This window comes from Desmodus rotundus, chromosome 9, assembly GCF_022682495.2.
Source record: "Desmodus rotundus isolate HL8 chromosome 9, HLdesRot8A.1, whole genome shotgun sequence".
NCBI lineage: Eukaryota > Metazoa > Chordata > Mammalia > Chiroptera > Phyllostomidae > Desmodus > Desmodus rotundus.
In genome coordinates, this window is record NC_071395.1 from 13,886,951 (window position 1) to 13,913,308 (window position 26,358).

The 26,358-nt window shown below is 41.8% G+C and overlaps 1 long non-coding RNA gene across 1 annotated transcript in view; it reads right to left on the reverse strand.

The window, feature by feature from the left end:
- LOC139441132 (uncharacterized) overlaps window positions 1-26,358 on the reverse strand; it is a 228,128-nt gene that overhangs the window by 120,970 nt on the left and 80,800 nt on the right. The window contains exon 2 of the long non-coding RNA XR_011651551.1: window positions 22,899-22,961. This is a non-coding gene — a long non-coding RNA (uncharacterized lncRNA). The remainder of the gene's footprint in view (window positions 1-22,898; window positions 22,962-26,358) is intronic.

A 26,358-nucleotide genomic window follows, 5' to 3' on the forward strand; every position in this document is an offset into this window, starting at 1 on the left:
GGCTCATGGCAAAGCACAAAGACATTGTCTAGGAGCTTGAGCCAACAAGGTACCGTGCAGGTAGAGAAAGGATGCTCCGGAGTGTCTTGGCCTAAAGGCAACACAGAGAAAAATGTTTCAAAGGTAAGCTGCGTTCTTTTAGACGAGAGAAAAATATTCACCATACACCAAGAACTACAGAGAGGATAAAGTAAGGAAAAGGTATATGAGTGAAGGACATATTTTTAAATAAACATAAAAAGTTTTTATTTTGGCTCCCCCACCCCCCGTTTTCATCAGTGGTGGCGCCTACTCTCTCCTACCTCTGCCATCAGCACCCCACAGGAGATGTAGCCGCCTTCAAGTTGTCTTCACTCAAAAAGACTAGGCTGGGGCTTACTGTGCTCTTGATTTCGTGTCAATTTAACATTGAAACAATCTTGAAAGAGAGCCAGCTCTCCTGCAGGGAACTGCTGGAAAACTGGCAGAAAGAACCAGGAAAGGAATTGTAAATGGTATCTCCCATTCCTCCAAGAGGGCCTCCCAGGCGCCTCCAGCTTCGTTAGAAAAGCCCATTTGGACTTTCCAAATGGCTTCCAACATGGACTTCCCCATTCCAGTGAACAGTGAAGGTGACCTCTTTGCAAAGCCTAGCAAGGGGTTAGAAGCTGGATCAGGGGTCCCAGCCCCTCTCTCTTCACCCGCCGCCGGACTGGGAACCACTGGAGTGGAAACTTGTCTGGAATCTATTTTTAGAAAAGCATACCCAAAAGCTGTTTATAGCCAGAAACCAATCTCTTTTTTACCCTACTGTTTCACGCTCTGGGTACAATTCTCAGTTTTCCTAAAGTGTACAGTCCCGTCTCTGTTCCACTGCTGACCTGCAGGACTTGGAGGAACTAAGGACTCGGGGAGCCCTCCATTTAAATCCACCCCCAGGAGGCTAGAAGCTCTAAGCGCCACCTTCTAAGCGCCCTAATCATCTTTTTTTTTCATTTGAGTGTTAACATCTATGCCTGTGTGGTAAAAATAATAATTCATCCATAAATTGTGCAAAGCATTACCCAGCAGAATAATCTCCTTTATGGAGACGTCCAAATCACTGACTCTACTTCAGATCTGCACAAAGATACGATGTTCGATGTTCAGAAGTTGAGGGCCAACAATGACCTGAGAAAGGAAGGAGTCCCAAACATGTAGCTAATTCTCAAACAACTCCATCAAAGTTGAAGCACGTGCTTTGCTAGCCAGGAAGCTCAAAACAAAGTATTCTGTTTAACCGAATAGCTATTTTGTTTCCCTAGAAATAAATTTTAAAAAATTAGCACATTGAAATAAATTTTAATAATGCTGAAAGTGTTCTTTCCCATGCAAAAGATCTGAATGTCTTCGATCTTAATGGGTTTTTTTTAAAGCAACGGATCGAGTATAATGCAGCTGTCACTTTCCTCATGCAATTATCTGTAAATTAGTAGTTTATTTTTAAAATAGTATGCCCAAGTCTATGATTGAAAATAACTGGTTGAAGGAAAAATAAGACGTTATGTCGGGTTGTTAGCAGCATGCCTCGAAGGCGGGAACGTATCCAACATATGCGATTTCACAAACTGAGCAACAGAACTTGTCAGTCATGTAATGCTCATTAAGACAGCTCCGGCACCGTATCCAGCAGAGCTGTAAGTTATCCAATCACAGAGCCAAGTGCTACTAAATCTCAACTAGCAGGCGTAGGTCTCAGTGGTCACACACATGTGATTCACTCAAATGAAGGCCATGATATTTATTAGGATGTTGGATTGTGAGGGACAGGATGAGCCAGAAAAAAACACAAAACCTAGACACTGCGGATCAGACCAGAGGTCAAGTTCAGGACAGTAGGCTGGAAGATTAGACAAGTGCCCCAGGTCAAGGACGAAAAGGCTGAGTGCCAGAGGGACCCTCAGAGGATGAAACGGTTAGAAAGATCCTAGACATCGAGAGAGAGACCGTGTTTAGGGCCCAAGAACTCCAAAGGTGACACTCACAGAGATGAACTAATGTTCACTCTGATCTTAAAACGGGTCATTTCCTCTGTCCTGCACTGTGTTCTCGGATAAGTCAGAGAGAGTTCCTGAGCCTACTAGCACTTACTGGTAGTCCTGAGAAGGTTGGAGAACCCCAAGAAGACTTCATGAAAGATCTTCACGCCACAACCAACCTCATTCCATAACTGTGCCCAGCAGCTCGAGGAGACAATTATAAAATGAGGCGGCCACCCTCAAAGAGCCTGAAATCTAACTGAGGGGACAAAATATATAGGTTTGCTTAAGGTCGGTGAGTTCTGTGACTTGAAGCAAAATGATATATAATGAAACCCATTTTACTATAGGCTGATATTTACAAAACTTAAGTCCCTATGGCATCGCATAACATTATAACCAAATGGCATTATTATTCGAGGACACATGGGACACACACATCAGTGCAAGTCAACAACTGACCCAGCTTCTAACTTTGTGGCACAAACACTCCCTTTGCCCACCTTGTCCTAATTCCACCTCCATCCATGTCTACCCAACTTTGTCCCTTACTTCACTGCTCACACCCCATTAAACTCTCTCATCCTGGTGTCTCCAATGCCAACTCAAGGCCTGCCTCCCTCTGCCTACCATCAGCTACTACTTACACAGCTCTCTGAACATTTCCAAACCAGGCACTACCCAGCCATCCTCTCCTGCGCCTCTCGACCCCCCAAAGTGTTTCCAGCTAGCCAGTTGAGGGGTCTCGACAGGGGGTAAACTGGATAACACAAGGATATCCCCACAAAAGGAGGCTTATAGTTCTACTCTTTTCTTGTAAAATTACTTATTACATGACTTTCCTTTGCCTGTTTTACTTCATTTTATGAAAGTCCTCTCCTCCCGCAAAGACGCTGACAAAACCTCAGTGTGCAGCCCAGCACACCCCATTGAACGCATTTATCCTTGGAATCCTAAGTCAGAGAGACTGAAACACTGAGGGACATTGGCAAGCTTTCACTTCCTTCTAGTTTAAAAGTATGCCACGTGTACAGTTTATTATACTCAAAATGAATTTTTAAAATGTTTCTTGGAATCACATCTTATACATGTCGACGTCATTTGTAAGCAGCCTCCGCTCTGGTGTTGTGAAATGATTTGTTGTACAACGCTTCATAATTTCCAGGAAAAGGAGCCATTTGAAATAACAGATTTCTAATCAAAAGTCATCTGTCACTAAACATAAAGCAGGTAACCCCAACACTGCCCCCTCCTCTGATACAGTCAAGCTTTCCTCACCCCACACCAATGCCATTGACCTCACTCCTAGAAACACTGCCTGAATTTACAGAGTTGCCATTAATAGGAAAAGAAAGGATCTGGGGGTATCAACCGTGAGAGTAAATTATTATATTAGGTATTTATATTTATACTGGCATGTAAATCAAAATAATGCTCTAACAAAATAGGGAAGTGAAGTTTATTATTTCTCACAGTAGGCTTTAATCACACGATAAAGTTCTGTTCATCTTCTCTTAAAATATCCAATTAGATAAAATTGTCAATCAATCTCAACTGGTATGGACAACATATTCTTAGTGAGCTTTTCTATATGATTAAATGACAAAAGCATATTGCTTTTCATAACTTTGTGTGATGAGAACATATACGGGGAACTTACAAGAAAAACAGGAAATGAAGGTGAGAGGTGTGTGAGGAGTGGAAGGAAATGAGGCCAACAGAACTCCCCCAGACCATAACATAAACATACTCAGATCCCCAAACCGCCAGCGAGTATAAACCCCAGATCACTAGGCATGGGCAAAAGTTCTTGTGCAAAGCTAAGACGTTGCAAGTCACTTTCTAGGCATTGCCTTACTCAAATCCTTTTTTTCTCTTGCATTCATAAGTCAGTTGTTATAATAATAATGATAGCAACAACATCCTTACCGGATAAACTCGGAATTATAAAGACTCCATTCAGAATTTCAAATTCCCAGAATACTGAACATTTAACAAAATAAAGGGCTGTATGATTTAAGACAAGATTCTCGTAAGACAATACCTGCTTAAATTTACAAAGAGGGTAGTGCCTGATGAAACAGTCTATTCTGTTAAAATTCTGGTCTGTTTATAAATACTTAATTTTGCAAATACCCCTTTTTCTCCCTCCCTCTACAGTGAAACATCCTAATAGATTTGCCTATACTCTTGGCCCTCAAATTGTCTTTTCCCTCCTTCCTTGAAACCATTCCAATCAAACTTCTGCTTTCATTATTCTATCAAAATTTCTGTTGTCATTTCACCGATGACATCCTTGATACATAACCCATGGTCCTACAACCATGACCTCAGAGCTAAACAATCACATAGGTTCCAGCAACTGAATAGTGACATCTGCTTCTCTGGTTATGATCGGGTACAAGGGCCAGAGGATGGCTTTAGTCTGTGGTTGTGGTGACTCCGAGTAGTAACTTCTAAAGCCACAAAGGGTCTGGCAGAAGGTGCAGACATTAGGCTCAATAAATGAGGAATGTGGCTTCAGTCCATGGGTATTTGTATCCAGGGATGTCCACAGGCCACATGCAGCCCAGGATGGCTGTGAATGCGGCCAACACAAAATCGTAAATTTACTTAAAACATGAGAGTTTTTGTGTGTGTGTGTGATTATGTGCCACAATGTATTTAATGTGTGGCCCAAGACAATTCTTCTTCCAGTGTGGTCCAGAGAGGCCAAAAGGTTGGACACCGTTGGAACCTTTTGTTATTTAAAATGAAGGTACTAAATTATGAGTTGCCATTTTCAACATAAAAATTCACTAGATGGAGAGACTGCATGATTTCTCTTTCCCATAAATACATAATACTGAGTTGGATATGGTTTTAATAACTCATCTTTGTGCTGTACACCTGGTACCCTTTCAACTCAATCCATAGGGAACCAGATCCTCAAAAATGGAACCAATCAGTCGAATTTCTATAGAACTATATTTCTGTAGTTCTTCCCATTGTGGGATAGAAAATTTCTTTTCTTTAAATATCTCTTCCAAATTCTATTAACCTCCCATTACTTCTAGTGTTGGAAGCAACCTAAGTGCCCATCACTAAATGAGTGGATTGAAAAACTATGGTACATTTACACAATGGAATACTACACAGCAGAAAGAAAGGAGGAGCTCCTACCATTCACGACAGCATGGATGAATGTGGAGAGTGTTATGCTAAGTTAAATAAGCCAGGTGGCGAAAGACAAATACCACATGATCTCACCTATAAGTGGAACCTAATCAACAAAACAAACAAGCAAGCAAAATATAACCAGAGACATTGAAATAAAGAACAAACCAATATTAAATATAGGGAAGTGGGGAGGGGATAATGGGGGGTGAGGGGAAGGGTCATCAAGGAACATATATAAAGGACACATGGACAAAGCCAAAGGGGAGTAGGACTGTGGGTGGGAGGGAGGGATGGATGGGGCAGGGGGGAGTGGTAGGGGCAAAAATGGAAACAACTGCATTTGAATAACAATAATTAAAAAAGAAAAGAAAAGATGGAAATGCAAAAAAAATGTAGAGCATTCTTAAGAAAAATCTAGGCATTGCATACTTGTCTAATTTATTAATCCTTTGTTTTTGTCCTTGGTCATTCACTCCTATGAAACTAACATCTTCGATCTTGCAGCAGGGGCTTTTTCCTACCCCAGATTACAATCTGTTCTTAGAATCAGGTCACATGACCTTCCTCTGAAATTATGTGTGGTTTTGTGGTTAAGATTCAGTGAAATGTCTTGAATTTATATTTTCATGCCAATTTTCAATATAAACCTATCTGGGCCAAGCATACTTAGTTAGTATTGTACCTAAAATACTGCAAAAGATTGAAACCCAGATGATTTACAGATTTGTTATCTCCAAAAATGTTGAGATCATGTATCAGTCAGAGTTACAAACTGAAAACACAGACAGACATTGGCCCTAGCGACCTTAAACCATAAGGGAATTCGCTGGGAAGATGTCAGGGCTCATGCGAGGCTGGAGGGCAGGTCTTGGAAAACTGGTGGGAATAAGCAAGCCGCAAGCAGGCAACCAGTCACAGAAAAAGCCACAGAGTGAGAACAGTCTGGTCTGCGTGCTGTTGTTAGTACAGCCTACACAGATGACAGCCAAGCTGTGTCACAGTTGCCCCACCCCCTGACTGCCGCAAGACAAGGGGAGAGCAAATCATAGCCATTCCATTACCACAGTGGATAGTGGTCACCCCCTCCGACCCAGGGTCTGCACAGTAATAGGGTGTAGCATGGCCAAGAAATCAGGAAGGACAAGCCCAGGCCATCCTTGAAGGAATGCCACACAGATCCAATAACACTGAGAGCAGCCACGCCCCCATAGGTGTGATTAGGCTGAAAAAATCATAGAAACACCCTGAAAATGAAAAATGGTAACAAGAAGCATTGACTAGCCAGGAAAAAGGTGAGATTTCAAGGGGCGGTGGGGGAAAGGGCTCTGCCTTCTCGTTCACTAAATATATACTGACATATGTGAAATTGTGGATCTTGTTGTGAACTCTAGCTGGAAAGTTACCATTTCTCCCAGCAGGTGCCTTCATGAATTACTGCACCTACTCAAAGTTCCCAAAGGTCAGGGGCGGGCCCTCTGCCCTGACGTGCAGAGAACAGAGTTAACCATGGAGAGCGTGAAGGTGTGGCACTGTGGGAGACAGGTCCTTCTCGACGGCTACCATAACAAATACGTGGGTGGGCTGACGGTGAGTCTTCCAAATGTGAGCAAATACAGAGACTATCTAGATGCTGGGCTAGCTCAACAGAAAATGAACTACACCAAACAGAGTTATAGGAAAGAACCCCGCGCTCACACTGACAGCCCACCCGCATCAAGCCCACCATCAGAGTTGGAGGGCTCTGTCGACAGGCTGTCCTGACCTGTAACTCCAGGCATGGTCTGTCATCCATTCTGTGTTTTCCCAGCTTTGGGCCTCTTTAAGCTTTAGTTTCTCAATGAAATTATCCTTTTAAGTTCAAACTGTCAGTAAACATGAAAGACTCCAACTAGGCATTGGGTAGAATTTATTTCATGTGTGTGATTCACAGAAATCTTATTGATGGGGCCAGCTTTCAAATGGTCTATTCTTCTTTACGCCAATCTTTGTCATCACACCAAAAGCTAAGTTATTTATTCCAGGCTGTATAAATGGAGATTATTTTTTCAACAAATGATTAAGTGAAAACATGGCATTTAGGCTTACTTTGGGTTGACGAAATATAACATGTTTTTGGATAACAATTGATATTTGCAAATACTTTCCTCCCCTGACTTGGTTCCACAGAATTACTGATCTTGCTGCTGGCTCCATATACAGTTAGATGCTATGGAAGAAGATCTTTTTTATAGAGAAGTGTTTATATTCCTATGCAGTGGAGAAGACCAGTATACTAGAGCTCCTGCTTTGGAATGAAAAGATGTGTGTTTAAGCCTGTTCATGGAACCGTGCAGAAAGTTCATGTGTTTAATATGACCTTTTCTCTTTTCTTTCCTTTTGATTCAAACTGGCCTCACCCAGCACTCTGACTTGCCTGCCTCCTTCTCCTTCGCACATCCACCTCTTTGATCATGAAGCCCTTAGGGTATCAGGTTCTGGTTGGCATCACACTGTCTCAAGAACAAAGCCTCGGGCCTCTTGGCCACAGAAACAGAGTTACCGCCAAGCTAAAGAGAACATCTGGGCTTCAGTTGTGTTTCAGCCCCAGGCCCATGTAAGCAAAACAACTCTGCAGACCACACCCTCCCAGAACCAGACTGACCCACGCCTTGGCCACCATCAGGACCTGACCACTGGTAACCACTCCCTACCGGGTCCGGGTCTGGGCCCGACCTGTCGGTAGAGCCCACAACCCCAACTCCTTCGGTCACCGTGACTAATGATTCTTCCCATATATAATCTGTCCCTGTGTGGGCCATCCAGGAGCCAGGTCTTTGGGGACTAGCTCACCTGTGACTCTGGACTTGGCACCATTTCCTCAACTAATAAAGCCTTACTTTCTTTGCTGCAAACTCCTGTTCGTGTTTGATGGGACTTTGAAGTGCGCGGGTGAACTGACCCTTTGAGTCCGGTAATGTTCAAAAGCTTGTTAGCTGTGTTATTTTGGACAAGTTCCTGACCCCTTTTAGCACCGATCCCTTTACCTGCAAAAGGCAGATTCAAAGAGAGAGCCTGTGAAAACACTTGGTACGGTACCTATTACTCTCTTTCCTGCTTTTGTGGGAGCCTTTCAAAGGCATTTCCATTCTTTAATTAACTCCACGGGTAGCCGTCCTGTCCTCTACTGCCAAAAAGTAGTGACAGAAGGGACAGCACCAGCTCCACATCCCAAGACTACGAGATTCGATCTAAGAGCTTTCGTGAGTATCTGTGCCATTGGTCCTTCCCAAAAAAGCCACTTGCTCTTGCACAAATCCATATCTGAAATCTCAGATTTCAAAATGATAAATGGTTTTCACTTTTGAAAAAGGTGAGTACATACCTTACAATAACAACAGTATGTTTTGCAGTTAGTTGGATTCAATGGGCAGGCCACAATACTCTTGGTGGCCAGATTTACTGTTAAGGGGACATCCTGAGGGGCAAAGGTGACAGCATCAGCCTTAAACAGATTGCTAAGAAGGCTAGGGAGAACAAGAGCTTTAGGAGAAGAGAAGTAAAATACGCTCCCGTGAGCCACAAGGCAGTGCATCCTATTAAACAAACCAGCAGCGGGTCCGGTGCAGTGTTTTCTGTTCAAGGGCACAGTAAATGTACAGCGTGTGTTTTCTGGGCAGCTTGGTTTCCTAAACATGCCCCGGTACACCTGAAGGAATGTACGCTGCCGTCGTCAACATTCCTCAGAACCAGTTCTGACAAAGAACGCGCTCCTCTCTGAGAACAGAGTATGTTGGTACCGGACTCTGAGGCATACAGGAGACTGGGAAAGTTCCAGCAGTGAAAGGAAGACACCCGGGGCCACAGATCGAATCCGAACTCTGCCACTCATTGAGTGATCTTCCCAACTAGAACCCTAGTGAGTCAGGTCTCACATCGGAACCGTTCAGCAGCATCCACCTGTGCACATGCCATGAGAGCCAAACCCATTAAGATGGCTCGTCCGATCATTCCAGACCTGCCTGTCACTCCCTCGGCCTTACTGCTCAACCTTCACTCCTGTCTTCTATGTCATCATCACAGGTAATTTCCCTCAGTTTCCCCCATTCGACACCCCCCCAATCTCATACTCACACATCTTCAACCTTTGCAAATGCAGTCCCCCTGGTTTGAACATCCCTCCCCACTTCTCTTTGCCTGGCTAATAGGATCAGGTCCTAGCATTCACGGCCATTGTCTGGGCTATGAATACCCACAGCACCATGGGATACACAGAGCATGGCGCTGTTGTGCCTAATTGTTAACTTGTCTGTCTCCCCTTCTGGGTTTTAAGCTCTATGAATGAGGGAGGGGAGCATATGAGTGCAAATATATCTTGTTTATCTTTGTAAACCCAGAAACTATCAGACTTCTTTCTTAACTCATGGAAGGTACTTCATAACAATCCTGAGAGCCTGCCTCAGGACACGAAGCAATAATTTAGGCTGCTGTAGGGCTTTACACACAGGGAAGGGACATCCTGCCCTGTGATCATCTAGTCAGGCCAGGAATGGGTGCTTATTTATAAACCTGTCTCCTATGTTTTACTGACATGAATCAACACCCACAGGTCAGTCATCAGTGCTGGTTACCAGACCTTAAAAACCACGAGTTCATGGAGCTGCAACCTCCCTCAGCTGAGGCTAAATAAGTAAGCCTGCTTTTACTCCTTCTTTCAAAGACAAGTCAGGGACTTCGCATTGCCAGGCCCACGGGGGCCGGACCAGCGTCCCATGGGAGGGCCATGGGTAAACGCCTGTCGTGTAACAATGGGGACTGAGCTGAAAGGAGAATGCAGGCCTTTTTAAAAAAGAAGCAGACATTGCTCAGTTCCAGCGAATTATTCCCAGATCTTCTGACTGGTTTTCAAAAAAGTCTGTGAGTCCTATCCAACTGTTGTGAATTATCAATTCATGATCGTGGCTTTATGCCAAGGAGAAAGAAGACGGACTGTGAGAGTGCTGATGGGGAAGCACGAGTCCATCTCATCCGTCCGCACCCTCCCCTTGGATCGGCTCCTGCTACCCAGTGGCGACCCCACAACTTCGGTGCTACTCTCAGGCACCCTCCTGACTCTCCCTCTCACTGTCGGCAAAAGATCTTGGTTCCTAATTCATGAAGAAAATCCACAGACATGAGTAAACAATCTCCTCATCTTCTCATCTTCCACCTACAAATTTGACTGTGACTGGAGCCTCCCAGCCTCAAAGGAGAGGGGACCTTTCTCCTTCTAAGGGCAATCCTCCCACCATTGTCCCTAACGTACCCCTCCACTAATCAGCGTCTTCCCTCTAAGATCTTCACCTTCTCCTTTTTCACAACTTAGGCCCATCTTGGTGGGGGCAACCTAATACCTCCAGTGGCCTTATTTGCATTTCCTTAAAGTAAAGCTTATTTTTCCCTCTGCCCTATAAGCTTTACTATGACATTAGCATAGATTTATAGAACAGGAAAATATCATTTTCATGGACATACACTAAGTTTCCTGACTTTCAAGAAAATATGTCACTTAGTGCCATTTGCCTAAAACATACAAAGCACTGCTCAAGAATAATCCATTCTCCACGGCAACTGTGATGTCAAAGCTCCTCGGCGCAGTTCACACTCCCCCGTGGGTCGTGGACCCCCAGCGCATGTGTCAGAGAGACAGAATCAAGTCAAAGTGGGAAGGGAGCCCATATCGCTCAGCTGGCCGGAAACACTCATCCGTGAGCACAGCCAAAGTGTGTGCTGCACACTGAGACTAAAACAATACTGGAATCGGCTGGAATTAGATATTCTGTTGATTTTCAACTTGTGACTATAGATGGAAGGGTAAAAATTCCATATGTAAGGGAGAGGCCATGTTTCTGAAAGTTTCACCCCAAAAGCCAAGATAGCGACGGACAGGCGTGTAGGGAGCGTGGGAAGTGGTGCTCGGGGACAATCTGTTATCTTGACTGCTGCCCAAGAGGACGTTTTCCTGATCGTGAGTGGGTTACAAAATCAATTTAGTGGATTGTGGCAAGCATTTTTAAAAAGAAGTTATAAAGGAGAAAATGAAATATTGAATGCAGGGCACGTACAAAAAGTGGTAATTATGTGATGAAAAACTGCATACCAGGGGTTTGTGTGTGTGCACGCGCAGTGGCTCACAGTATAAAATATATTTCTTACTGTGGACTGTGGTAAATACATAAATGTATGAACCACTGGTCTGTGTTTACCAAGCTTCACGAGTGTGTAATCTACATGCTCTGCCTTCGTCCTCCCACTTCCCAGTGTCAATGCGTTGTTTCTGCTTCAGCAAACCCACTAAGATTTCCCTGCGCCGTGTCACCGAAGGCCTTCTAGAGGTCAGATTAGATGCACCCACCCCAGACATACTCAGAGCTGAATTCTCTGCAGTGTTGTGTATCGATCCCTCCTTCTTAACACTTGCATTGCTTTTGGTTTCTGGGGTATCATTTTCTAACGATTCTCTCACTCTCTCCCTGCGGACTTTCTCTTGGTTTTCATTTCTGGGTCCTCTCCCTCAGTCTTCTCCTGGAATCCTGGCATTTCTACAGAACAGAGCTTGGGCCTCGCACATGCCACATAAATTAAGACTGAACTTTACCTCTGCCACTTGTCACCTCCCTGGCCCTATCCACTACCATCTCTTGCCTAAATTACTGCAATAGGCTAGTGACCCTTCTGGTCTCCCCTTCTGTCTGTTCACAGTGACCCTGGTGAAAGGAAAGTCAGATCATCCCATTCCTTTGAAGTCACTGGCTCTGTGACCTTCTTCAGGTCTTTACTCAAATAGCTTGGTGAGGACTTCCAGGCCTCCCTCTTTAAACACACAATCCTACGGCAGTTACAGGATGCCTGGTCTCCCTTTCCTGTTTCACTTCTCTCCATAGCCCTGTCTAAAGCACTACACAATTACGTATTTTGTTTTGTGTCTGTCCCCTCTTATTGGAACGTAAGATCCAGCAGGGCAAGGATTTCCAATTAGTAGACTACTATATCCTCAGCATCCAGAGTTAGTAGCCCATACTAGGAGGCCAATAAAAGTTACTGAGAAAAATGAATGACTATTATCAATCATATATTCTCCCTGTGATGAGGGTGGGCTTGAGCACTCAGGGCTATGTAACTTCCACACTCCGCTACGCAGTTCTCCCCATGTGTAATATGATTTGTAAGAGGGCTGTTAAGCGAATAATAAGAGCTATTTCTGGGAATTGTCTGAAACTCATAGCCAGGACTGAGTCCCGTGTTCGCAGTGCTGCAGCTGCTGAACTAGATAAGATGCAAACACCCGCCTACTGGCCTAGTTGGACAGATAATACAAATGTCTTAAAGATGCTGCTTCTGGGTCCTTCTTTTTCTTAATCTGCTTCAGCATACACACAAATGCTTCCATTGGCCTAAAGGGTGATAAAGGCGGATCCATGTCCTTTCTTTTTTTTCCTTTCAATATCCAGTAATTATGTAACAAAAGGAGAAAAATATTAATTATTTTCTCCGTGAATTATAACAGATCATGACTTGTTTGTTTTTTATACTCTACTATAGCATTTTAAAAGGTATTTGCTCCTATAAAAACACTAACTAAACCAGGCTATTAGGCTTTTCCCTTAATAATAAACTAGTACTCGCCCCTCAATGGGGATACCAAAAAATAAAAATCAACTTAGTCCTCCTTCTACTCCCCTAATTGCTTCCCATTGAATTTTCACAAACTCAGAACAACTCTCTCACTTAGTATTACTACTTTCCCCATCATACAAATGAGAAATTGAGGCAAAAGAGAACAGAAAGTTTATTTAGGGTCACCCGGATATCAGGAAGAAGAGCTATGATTGAGTTTGGAATCTAAAGAATAGGAGAGAGGAATTATGGGGTAGGGGAGATATCTTCAGAAATGTGATTGATTATGAGGTTAAAGGAAAAAAGAGGAATCAAGGATGATTCCCAGGTTCCTGGCTTGTGTGACTAGTGAAAGACGGTTCCTCCAATGGCCTATAGAAGAAAGAGGTTTAGAGTACAAGTTTATCAGATCAGTTTTGGAGGTAAGTTCCAGGTGCCCGTGGGAGCACAATTGGGAAGCTCAGAACTGTGCCTTGGGCTGAAGACATAAATGTGGAACTCAGAAGCGATAGGTAGAATCCAAAATCACAGAGGCCAGTCAACTCAAGAAGAGTTCACTCCATTGGGCAAACAGAAAGTAACTGGTTATCCGAGGAAGAGGAGTTTTACTGGAATGAGAGAGCGAATGAAAGATTGTTAGAAGTCAAAGAGTAAATGGTTGGTGAGGAAGCAGAAACAGTGAAAGTAATCTAGTCTTCAGAGCAATGATTATTTGTGAGGGGGAAGGAAGTGATTGAACATTATCTGTAAACTATAGGAGCTATTAAAATTATCTTAGCTAATCATCTCCTTTTGGATGCCTTCTAAAATTAACCTTCCAGGAAACATACCTCGGAAAGAATTGCGTCCAAGGAAAGACCTGGTTAGAGGTGGTCGGCCACCCTCCCACTTCCTAGGAAACCTCCTGACACAAGTGCTCTTAGGGACACCCCACAGTGTGGCCTCTCCCTAGCCATCGCGGTCTTAGGACCCTGCTCATTTAGAAAAACTCATCTGTGTGGATGGGCATTAAAGGCTTAAGTGTTTCTCTTACCAGGTAATTTTTCTGTTATAACACACACCCTCTTCGGAATCCATGTTTTTACTCTAAAGCAGCATTTCACAAGGAGTGCCTCACAGAAACCTAGGGATCCTGAATTCCATAAGTATTACATTAGAATATACTAAGTGTAAATAAAGGGTTTCGTGGCCCTCTAATTTTAGGGAACGCCGGGTTAAACCAAGTTAAGCAGGTTTCCATACAGCAGGATTTCCAGAGACTGATATCCGAATGTACATTATGAAACTACAGAAGCAAGATACAAAACTCATCCTTTTCCAAAATTACCTGATTATAGGACTTTTTAAAAGTGTCATCCCGTGGGTCCGAAATTTAGGAAGATGTCTTCCTCTGAAGACGATGTCACTGAAGGTTACTTTGGGCGTGGGGACTTTGCTTAGAGATCAAACTCAGTACCGTCTTGACCGTACCAGGTGTCATCCCACGCCTTCCGTTCAGTCCATGCTTGGCACTCTCCACATACAGCGACATTAATAGGGGCACGGTCACTTTTAATGGGAATGGCCCCTTGCTTGGATTAAGTGTTTGCTTTCCCTTTTGTCCAGCTGAATTCTATGAACTCCACACTGAAAGCTGGGGTGGGGCGCAGGGCGCCTGTTACTTCACAGCCCTGTGACTGACGACAAGGAGGTAAGGCTGATGAATAAACTCGGTGATCACTGATATTATTTCCCTGGTCCTGTTTGTTTCATTTTCTTTTATAGCTTACAAGCTCAGTTGTTACGAGAAAAATCAATGAACAAGCTTTCAAGGAAACACACCCAGAGACAAGAAAGGCTCTTTTGCCTTGAAGTTACTCTTTTCCTTTTTTAAGGATGTAAAATCCACTCCACAGCGAGAGTTCACTTGCAAGTCAACAGAAGCCGGGTGTGCTGGTGAAGACTCTCTATTGTGAGAACAGGGCCCCCAAGTATTTTCAGAGGGCTATCTTCTGTTAGTAGGATAATTTTACTGAATAAAATTGTTCAGAATGTCAGGCAGGACTGAAGAAAGGAAACTAATGTAGCCAAGAAAATACGCTGCTGTCCACATGCCCAGGGGCTCGAAAAGAACACAGGGGCCTGGGAAATGAACTTCCACTGTAGGCCAGGAAAAGGTCACAGTGGCCAGTTGTTCATCTCATCGCCTTTCCGCTTTCTCACAGGTAGAATGGGGATTCTGGTGGATGGATGGCAAAAACAATTCTGATTCTCCCTGCTCCTGTATCCAACCAGTTGCGGTGGGATTTTGCAGCTCCTTTCATGCAATGGTGGAGTCTATTCCCAATCCCTTGATTCCAGGCCAGCCTGGAGGTTTGCTTTGGTCAACAGGGTGTGGTAGAAGTGACTTTGTGCCAGTTCTAAGCCGAGGCCTCAAGAACCCTTAAGCATTTCTGCTCCTTTTCTCCCAGAACTCTGATACCATCAGGAAGACAAGTTCAGTATAGACTGAGGGGGAACAGAGATCCTGTAGAGCAAAGCCAAGTCAGCCCATTTGTTCCAACCAAAGTCGTAGACACATGAGCATTTGGCCAGCTCAGCAAAACCAGCCCATAGCAGACTTTGCAGCTGACTGCAGAGAGAGGAGCAAACCCAGCTGAGACCAGTGTAAGCACACAGACCACCTGCAAATTTGTGTCAATGGGTTTTGCTCCTGGGGTGTTTGTTTCACAGTATGATGGTGACAAGACAGAAACAGAGATAACAGTGGGAACAAATTCTTAGTGCTGTGTTGAGAACAGTGCCTGGCATCGAATAAGTAATCGATCAGCATTTTCTATTATTCTTGGCCATAATTTGTCATTACCACCCAGAAGGCAAGTGGACAACTTCCTAAAGAAAGAAAGTTTCCCAAACTAAACCCCCAAAACAAAATGAAACATGTCTACCACAAGTTTCATGAAATCTAATGACAAAATATTGATCCATTAAATATATAGCAATTTTAATAAATTCATAAGAAAAATTAAACACGGTTTCATAATGGGAAGCAAGTAAATTGTCAAGGCAGTGAATGATCCCCAAAGTCCTTCACACGTCCTGTATAAATAGCTAATATCTGATCTATGACCAACTATGACATCACCAGTTAGATCAGACATCCAACTTCCTCCTTGCACAATGGACAGGAACCTTTTATTTCATGATTAACTGACCAGGTAATTTTGGAAACTGCTAAATTTTGTACCTTCTTTGTACAGTTTTATGATGTGCATTCAAATGTTAGTCCCGGAAAATCCTTCTGTAAAGAAACCAGTTTAACTCAGTTTAACCCAGCATTTCCTAAAATTAGTGGGCCGTGAACCCTTTCATGCTTTAGTATACACATATCTTTGTGATACTCCTGGAACTCAGGAGTACTAGGTGTCAGTGAAGTGCACTTTGAGAAGAGGCACTGGGGATGCAGCAGCGGAAAAGCAGTCTTTCAAAGTCAGGCTGAGGCACTGGAATTTCTGGAACAGTGCCGGGGGGATCGACCCTCTCTATATTTTAACTTAATCCGCGTCCCTGCACAGACCAGCGAACGTGGAAGAGAAACTCACTGGTGCGTGTGGAAGTGGGAGCTGAGTCGCAATGTGAAGTTAAAACAGTTTGCTTAAAATTGGCATTGTCTCTAATTCAAAATACTTCACGAACATCTGTGCTATTTGACTATTTGGGAATGATAAAGAAAGGAACAGACTAAAGACATATTTCCTGATTGCATCCCAGCCCTGACCCCCTGTAGGGGGTTAAGTACTGGAGGCGTAGAATGGACTGTTATAGATCAGGCAAGCGGTGTGCTTCCGCCCCAGGTTCAATGTTGAAAGTGCCTGGACTGAACATCTGGCTGATGACGTGCCTTCCATTTATGGGCTGCACTCACACGGCCCCTGCTCCCCGAGAGGAGACTACATGGGTCAAGCAACTGCAGCATGATTCCAAAGGTTTGCCTCATCACCTACACACACAACTCAGCCACAGTCAAGAGGAAAATCTCAATAAGTTATTTTAGTAGCAGTTGTAAAATAGAAATGCACAAAAACTACCATAATGTAATATCATGAAGTTCATAATGTTATGAACTTTAGTATGAAATTATTTCTTAAGCCTATGTACTAGATGAGTTAGCTCCTTCCTTACTGTAGCAACTAAAACAATTTTTTTTTTTAATCCTAAAAGCTGCCTTGGCTAGTGTGGCTCAGTGAATTGAAGTTCAGCCTGAGAACTAAAGGGTCACCAGTTCGATTCCCAGTCAGGGCACATGCCTGGGCTGAGGGACAGGTCTGCAGTAGGGGGTGCATGAGAGGCAACCACACATTGATGTTTCTCTCCCTCTCTTTCTCCCTCCCTTCCCTTCTCTCTAAAAGTAAATAAATAAAATATTTTTTAAAAATCTTAAAAGCAAGAAGTGTATAATATTTACATTAATATTTTCCTTGGTAAAACTGGTTTCAAGAAAGAACATGTTTTCCTAATTCTTTTTCCTAGCTTTTCCAAAGATATTTTTTCAATCCATTGAAGGCAGAATTTTTCAAGGGAGAGAAATGGGAACAAGTCTAACTTTTCAATAATTACTTTAAAATCTGGTTGGTGCTTGGTCAGTTCATAGCCAATCACCTGAGACTGAGTTCTGGCTGATGCTTAAGATCTAACAGATTAGTCTCAATCTGCCTGCTAATGTGAATCTGATTTGACTGAATGTTAACTACATTATTTGAAAATAACATTACTAGTTTCTTTACTTCTTTATTTATTTTTAGAGAGAGGGAAAGGGAAGGAGAAAGAGAGGGAGAGAAACATCAATGTGTGGTTGCCTCTCCAGTGCCCTCTACTGGGGACCTGGCCCACAACCCAGGCATGTGCCCTGACTGGGAATCAAACAGGTGACGCTTTGGTTCGTAGGCCGGCCCTCAATCCACTGAGCCATACCAGCCAGGGATAACATTACTAGTTTCAATTGAACATTGGCCAATACTATAATGTTCTTATTAATTTCTGGGGTAAAAAAAATCTGAGATACTTTTACTTGACATTTTAAGGAGTAAACAATTGTGTGTATTACAATTCATGAAAACGTAACATTGTTTTTAATTTTTAGATTGTTTTCTTCATCAACTGGTGAGCAAACATCCATAACAGTCTCTAGAATCTTTTGAAATGTTCTGAGTATTTTGAAACAACAGAGCACATATCCAGGAGAGTTCAGACATTTCTAAGTACACAGAGCATAGATGTGGATGGTAAAAAATTAATGCCACACAATCTTCCGACGGACCAAGAACCAAAAATGCTTCTCTACAAAAACAATGAAACAAACCCAAAGCACCAATACTCCTGCAATCGTGGCATAAACGAATCATCAAGTATTGACACAGAAGGTTAGCGCTCTGGACTCAGGTATAATTTCTGACAAATTCTTCATCCTCACACATGGTTCCCATGCCACGTCACTGTTGGACAGAATACTGGAAGTAAAAGTAACTTGCTACATGTAAACAGAAACCCCAGTTTAAAAAAAACAATTTCAAAATATTTTATGCTTGTAATCTTTCTCCTCAGGTCTCAAAAATACTTCTTATACTTTCAAAATAAGTACTTACTATTCTCAGAAGTGTTCTAATAAAGTAGCAATTGTTTTTTGTTTTTACCAATTGAGGCCACAAGAACCCTAGGAGGTTGCTGCTGACATCTAGTGGCATACTTTTAAAAATACCAAATGCATTAAAAAAATGTGGCTTCCTAGAGAGAAAGAACATACGAATCATATATGCGTTTGCCAAGGCTAACAGACAGCCCACACTACAAATCATTTGCCTCTGCCCACACCACTCTGCCTCCAATGCCTTGCCCCCCCTTCCGACGTACCTCCAGTACAGCCACACTGGAGAAATGGGACCAGACACAAGGGCTAAAGCCTTAGAAGAACCAATTCCCTCTAAGTCCTTAGTCGTCTACTAGGAATTGCCAGTTATCTGAGAGCCCCAGTTCCCAAAGGCTCTGCCCCAACCATCTAGTCCCAGTTTCATCTCATCTTCCCAAACCACCACAGTCCCTTCCCAACCTCCACACCTAATGTTTAGGCACTTCCAGGGTCCTAGCCTAAAGAGACTCAACCACACAGAGCTGGGGATATGTAATTTCAGACTTCATATCCACAAACGTGTGAAGGTACCCTACGAAACATTGAACTGGTGAATGAATGAATGAATGAATGAATGACGAGGGGGAAAATCACAATGCACAATGCTTTTCCTATTGATTCTGATGGAAGATGTGCAGTATCCTTCTAAGGCAGTGTTTGCTCTTGGGCAAAAGGGGCCTTGGCTGAGTAGCCCGGGTGAGATATTCCTCCAATGACATGCGCAAAGTGGCACCCAGCCAGTGGATGAGACAATCAGGCCACCCCCGTCCGGTAAAGGGAGTGTGTTTCAACAGCTAAAAATTATTTGTTTTATAAATTAGCATGTTTGAATTTTGACTTTATTCTCACTGAAAGATGTGATCCAGGGAAAGTAGATCCCCAAGGTGGTCATAAAGAATACAAACTAGAGCTAAATTATAACTCTCATAGGAATCTATTAGTCATTAAAATATTCCTCCAATGGAATCCCCAGAGCTGGAAGGAGCTCATTCATTTCAATTTCTCTACTTCGCTCACAAGTGGGAGCAAAACAGGATGACAGAAGAAGGGTCTTCTTGACAATCATAGTGAAGGGGAAAAATCTCTTGTCTGTATGGGTGCCTTTACACAATGAAATTGTACATGTACATATATGTACACAGGCACACATGAGAACAATTACAGAGCAACATACGCAGATCAGTGTGGCAGGTACGGGGCAGCCTGAGTGCATGTGAGTTAGGGAAGAGAAATTGAGTCTAATATTCATAAGAGTTAAGAATACAGAGCACTTGTGCAAACAACAAAAATCATAAAAAACAAAAAGGCAAATCCATAAAAATTATCGTAATAACCCTCATGCAAATTCCTCTTTAAAAACTACTTTTTAAGCATGTCTCCATGAAAATATTCTATGTTTTGTTCTCCAACTTTCAGTTTAAATTATCTTTGGGGACATGTTTTGCCTGATATTGTAGCCATATTTCTGCAAAGTACTGCATATATCACCCATGAAATCTAATTCAGGCAATGTGACAATTATATCACTCCTTTTATCTCATGCCATAGAAATATTTGTAATTCTCATTAAATTCATGGACATTAAGTTATGCATTAATCAACCTGCAAGTTTTGATGCTTTACTTTCCATTGTTATTAGTAGGTACATAATAAATAATGTAAAATATAATTTGTGGTAAGCCCTTAATATATCAGATTTTTATCCTTTTAGATCTCAACAGGTATTATTACCGTGATAACACTTTATCCACCAGCAATAATAAATCACAATGAAACAAATCTCTAAACAATATCATTATAACTTATGTTTAATGTTCTTGAACATAAGTAACCCCATACATTAGCCTTATGACAATTTATTTTCAATTCTCAAATTGTGATTGTACTACATCTAGATTTCAACCTAGGGTACTTCAAAAAATTGCTGAATTCTTACTATCAATTAAAGATTGATATTACAATTACAACTTCGTACAGAAAAAGCCAGATATATGTGAGAATAAAACTTAATATTCCTACATAATAAAAATAAATTGCAGATATGACATCTTCTTAATTGAAACTCACTCTATTTCCAGGACATATAAACCTATATAAAAATGGGACAGAATAACCATCTCTATTTTTTAACATAATCATACTAGATATATAGAAGGATATTTTGACCTGACTAGTTAAAGTTGCTTCTCTCTGATGACAAAATTAAGAATATTGTGACGAGTCAACATAAATGACTTCATATAACAAAACACTACATGAAGAGTTATTTAAGTGCCTCTTTTAAAAAGGTTGAATACAGAACTTTCAGGCACCTGTACACACAAAGGTGCCTGTTAACCCAACAGACGGCTCTCTGAGCTCCATTGCCAGAGTTAATCCTAGTCAGCATGTACAACTGAGAAAGCTGACCAGTCCCATTCATCTGAAAATAGCATCTTCACTAATGTGTCTCAGTGGTGTTCGATTTAAACATTGAAGTTTACATGTATACTCCATCTGAGATAATAGAGACAGAGCATCAGTACGACTCCTTGTCTTATTAACAGGAACTGTTTGTAAGATTGCAAACACCCTATGTCATGGAACCCAAAGGACCAGTCTAGAGAGACGACAACATCACCACCATCCCTCCCACCCCAAGTCGCTCCTACACACCCCACTCCCAATGTTCACACAACCCACACAGCCTAGAGCACAATCCCTTTGGGATTTTTATCAGACCAAAGCCCCTGGATTCTGGCAAGATGCCCAACTGCTCCTTTATTCTCCTGTTGGGGGGAAACAGAAGTTTTACTCTGCGTACACAATGCTGGAAATCCCGCCATGCAATGGACACATCCCACTTCCACTCCAACTCTCTCTTTCCTAAGCTCAATTCAAAGTGTTTCCAGATCTTAAACAAAAAGTATGATAAAACTGGACATATTTGTATGTACATACCTCTGAAAAAAATAATTTCACAGGAATGCATCCTCCTTGTATTCTGAAGGCCATGGTGCTCCTCATTGAGTTCAGCACGTTCCATGTGTCCCTCCCTTTACTGTGTCATCGTCCATCAATTCTCCCTCAACAAGCGCTTTTCCACCACTTATCCCCCCGTGTCTCCATCACAGAGCCCCGTTTCAGCATCTTCCACACCATGCAGTGTTAGCACTCATTGCAATATCTCTCTGAGGCGGGTCACCGTTAATAGTTCTCTGTACAGGGAGCCCTCCATTGATGTCATTAAACATTTAAAAATATCCCATAGATTCAATGAACATTTTAGTATAGACAAAACTGGAATAGAGTGCCTACAATTCCAAATTGCCTTTAGGGGAGAGAAGTTGCTTCCTTAAGGGGTTTACACCTCCTTTGAAGAATCAACTAAAATCAGAAATAAGTAGAAACACCCAATTTGTAATATAACCTAACAATTTATTTTTGCTGAACGGCAAATTTAAGTTCAAAAACAAGTTTTCTGCTGACGTCCATTAAATTTAAGTGCTATCTTTGTTTCAATGCTCATTTGTTTTTAAGAATTTAATAATTTGTCAAAAGTAAAATTCAATCAGTTTCAATCAACATGCAGTCTAACATACATTTTCACAAACTTATTATACGTATAAATACATAGAGTAACACCGTATCTTAGTAGCTATACAAATAGGTAACATTGAATAGATGGGTCCAGTTCCCATCACAGTTCTAACGTCTTAGAAACTTCTCTGAAAAAAACTCTTTCAGATGGTACATTTATTCATAAATGGCACACATTGTATATCTATCACTTACACTTTGTTTCCACATATATATCAAGATATTTGCATGAGTGTTCATATTTTTAAGCCAACATATGTAAATAAATCACATAGAAATTTGAAAATTTGGCAACTATATCTACAACTGTTAAGCATAATCTGACATGCTATTTAAAAACTGTATGATATAATTCAGTCTTTCCCAAGAAAGTATGTTTTGTATGACAGTGTCCTCATAAAGCTCAACAAAGTTTTAAAGGAATTTATACTGAAATTTTTTTCCATATTCAAAAATAATATGTAAAACCATCTGACCAACTTTTAAACAAAAGGAGATTCTTATGACTGCATCTTGATGAGAATCTAATTATCTTATTGTCTATCATTATAAATATGATCATCAGAGTTATTTCCAAAGATAATACAATCTTCTAGTCAAGATCCTATTCATATATTAACATAAATGAAAGAGTAGTGTCAAAAAATTAACCATTATCCACACTGTTGATAAGCTAAAATATATTTTAAGTTTCCCTGTTACTTCAAAAATATGGTAATCATTATAACCATTCCCTCGACTTTTCAGACGATGACTTACTTTTTTGATGGGTCATTCAATAGCTAAAACCAGTAATCAAGGAGAGCCAATGAGTTTAATGTTTCAGGGTTAAACAGACTAAAAAAGTATCAATTCACAGGAAGTATTACCTCGGTCTGATTTTTCATAAAGACGTGCAGATCTCTTGCCAGGTGACACCATTTCTTTGGGTTCTGTGGGCAAAGAAAAAAGAGATTAATATAAACAACCTTTCTTTTCACTCTTTAAGTGCTTCCTAAGGAAGATTCCGTAGTAATAAATGTCAGAAAGAGTATCATTCAACGCAATATTCAGGAACTGCCTTGGGAACCACTTGCTTAAATGCCAAATAACTGCCCCACCGGTCCCTGCGCCCCTGCCGCCGAGAACCTGTGTGGTGGGGGCAGGCACTCTGCCCAGCTCTCCTTGCTCCTCTCGCTTTTCTCCCATGGGAGAGAGACGGGCACTTGAGCAAGGACAGGCATTAGCTCCCATCGTGTGAAAAGATAAGATGAAGGGGTGTTGAGACGGAGCATTTACTTGGAATACAACTGACTGAAATGGAATTTGCAATGATCCAAACTTACTTTCTTCCCTCCCCCAGTGAGTGTGGGTTTTAAAATATTCATGAAAGTTTGGTTGTTTTACTATTCTGTTTTTCCACAAAAGTGATAAAGTGAGATATTGTGAGATGACTCTGTAAATAATTGCAGATTACCCTGCTCGTGAGATACAATTTTAGAGCTTTTCCATGTTGCAATGAGGAGCAAAGAACTTTATAAAAGTCAAAAGTTATGAAAACATATCTTATTCCCTCCCTTGGCATATAACAATCTTGAGGAGTATCCCATAAAAGATTTTATTGCATCATTATCTGAATGTGCAGATTGGAGGATAAGAAATTCAAGGCTGAGCAATAGCTTTCCAGAAAGGACCGTCACATAGATAGGTGAGAAATTTAAATACACCCTTTAAGAAAGTTATTTGAAGAAACATTAACAGTTAAAAGCAACGTTGACTAATTGGCTATAACGGTCATTATAAGAATAGTCATGTAAGTGCAATCACCATATCTTCTAGCTGTGTGAACTTGAGCAAGTAAATTAAACTCTGCAAGCCTTCGTTTTTCATCTGTAATATCAGAATGATAATTATTTCTACTCCATAGGGCTGATAGGATAAATAAATGAGATAAATACATATAAAGGACATAGAACTAATTAATGTCAGCTAATATAATTATCTACATCATTATTACTCCCATTTACCATCATTCTCCTTTTTAAAAAATGCATCATGTGGATGTTGTATTGTGTGTTTACCACCCAAAGACAAATCTCCTGACATCACCGTATACTTGACCCCCTTTCCCTGTACTTGAAACCACTTGAAACCTGTATAATTTTATTAACCAATATCACCCCAATAAATTTCATACTGCACATCACCTAATTTGCCTATTGATTAACCTGACTTTAATGACAAAGGAAATAAAGGCCTTTGGGGAAGTGGAGATAAAAGATTGAGTAGTAGGAATGTGAGTGAGCTCCCAATCAGTTCCTTGCAGTGTCTCCCGTTCATCTTGCTGAGGATTTTAGTTCAAAGAAGCCCTCCAAGAAACTGTGGTCTATTTCAAGAATTGCTCAAAGCAACTAATCCTTTTCTACTTTTGTGAACACTCAATCCAATTCAGAAAACACCTAGTGGCCTGCTACTGCAAGCTAGGGTCTATAACAGACTTCAGAGAAAATGTAGTAAAGAAAAATGACTCAAGAGAAACAGTTCAGTGGAGGAAACATCTGTAGACAATATGTCAAGGAATTGGTGAAAATACCCTCATTAAACGATGCGCAATGTGCTAAAGCACCTGAAAGTATTGAAAGAATATTATGCAGTCAGGAAAGGGGAATTTAAAAATTATCTTTAAAAAATTAATCAGGACAGCTGAACTTGTGCACACTGACAATCAGTTTTGTTTGGTCTTAATAAAGTCCCTGGAGGAGGACTTGGAAAGACTAAATCTGACAGGCAGGTAAGCAGGGATAGATCTTTCCAAGAAGCTGGGACAGTGCATTTGGAGAACTGGACGTGCACGAAAACGTGGAGGCCAGATGGCCACAGGGCTGACCTGTGGTGCCCACTGTGCTTCTTCTCCATCTCCCATCAAAATCGTCAGCTTATGTGAAAAAGAGAAACCCTGGTAGCACCACTGGGAGGAAACTGGATGAAATAAAAAGAGGCATCTCCAGTAGTTGCATCGCTAATAGAGATGATTGAGAAACACTGCTTTAGACTCCAAATCCATGCTGTGTATTTTAAAAGAGTATGACGCATGACTAGAAATAAACTAGGAAGGGAGTTTGGTTCACACCAACAACAGCCCCTAACTCCAGGGTACAGACATCAAGCAGAATCCTGTCTGTTGTGGGTTGAAGTGTGTCCCTCAGAAGATAGGAAGTACCACCAAATATCTGTGAAGGTGATCTTGGAAATAATCTTTCCAGATGTAATGAAAAGGGAAGTTAAGATGACATTCTATGGGGAAGGGTAGACTCTTAATCCAATATGTTATGTGTCCTTATAAGATGAGACACAAATATAAACACCCATAGGAAAGTGTCTTGTGCAGCCACAGACACACAGGGAAATGATGTGACGAGGGAGGCAGAGATGAGAGCGATGCATCACAAGCCAAGGACTGCAGCAACACCAGAAGCTAAGGGGAAGGCAATGGAATAGATTAGCTGCTAGAGCTCTCGGAGAGAACGTGGCCCTGTTGACATTTTTATTTTAGATTTTTAGCCTCCAGAACAGTGAGAAAATAAATGCGTCTTGTTCTAAGCCACTCTGTGGTAATTTGTTACAGCAGCTCCAGGAAATTCATGCAGCGTCTGTTGAGCCAATAAGAACTAGGCTTTTATCTAAATACCCTGAACAATTGGAACTTAAAAAAACCTTATAGTTACATTAAGTTACCAAACATATTCTCAATTTAGGAATTAAAATACTCAGCTACACATAAAAACCGATTTAAAGATTAAATTATCCCCCTTCCAGAGCTAGGCTCTGCTGCAAGCCAATGAAGAAAACAGCAGCCAGTGAAGAGCCCCCTATATTTCCCCCCAGGTCTTTCTTCTCCAACCAGTTAACCCTGGTCCAAGCCTCTGGAACATGGGAGGGGAGTGAAGGAGGGCAGGTAGGAAAAGAGGTAAATGGAGAGGGAATTTATCTGTGGTCACCGAGCTAAGAGAACTGCTATGTATTTAAAGCTGATTCGAAGCCAGTGTTTCTTCCTCCTTCCCCAACCACTGGGGACTTGCAGTCTGTACCGCCCTTTCATATGAGTTGTACTGTCTCACATTATCACTTACTGCAGCCACAGCTGCAAGTGACACCTCCAGCTTCCATCTGCTGAGAGCAGCTGGGTCCGTGGGCAGCCTGATGGGATAGGACCGCGACAGCCTCGAGACGGTGTCCTCCATGCGGGGCCGCCAGCCATTCCATAGGGAGCTCTAACAAACCACGGGGAAAGGAGGCAACTCCCAACACAGCCTCTCTACATTGCTCTACTGTCAACTGCCCACTAGCTCA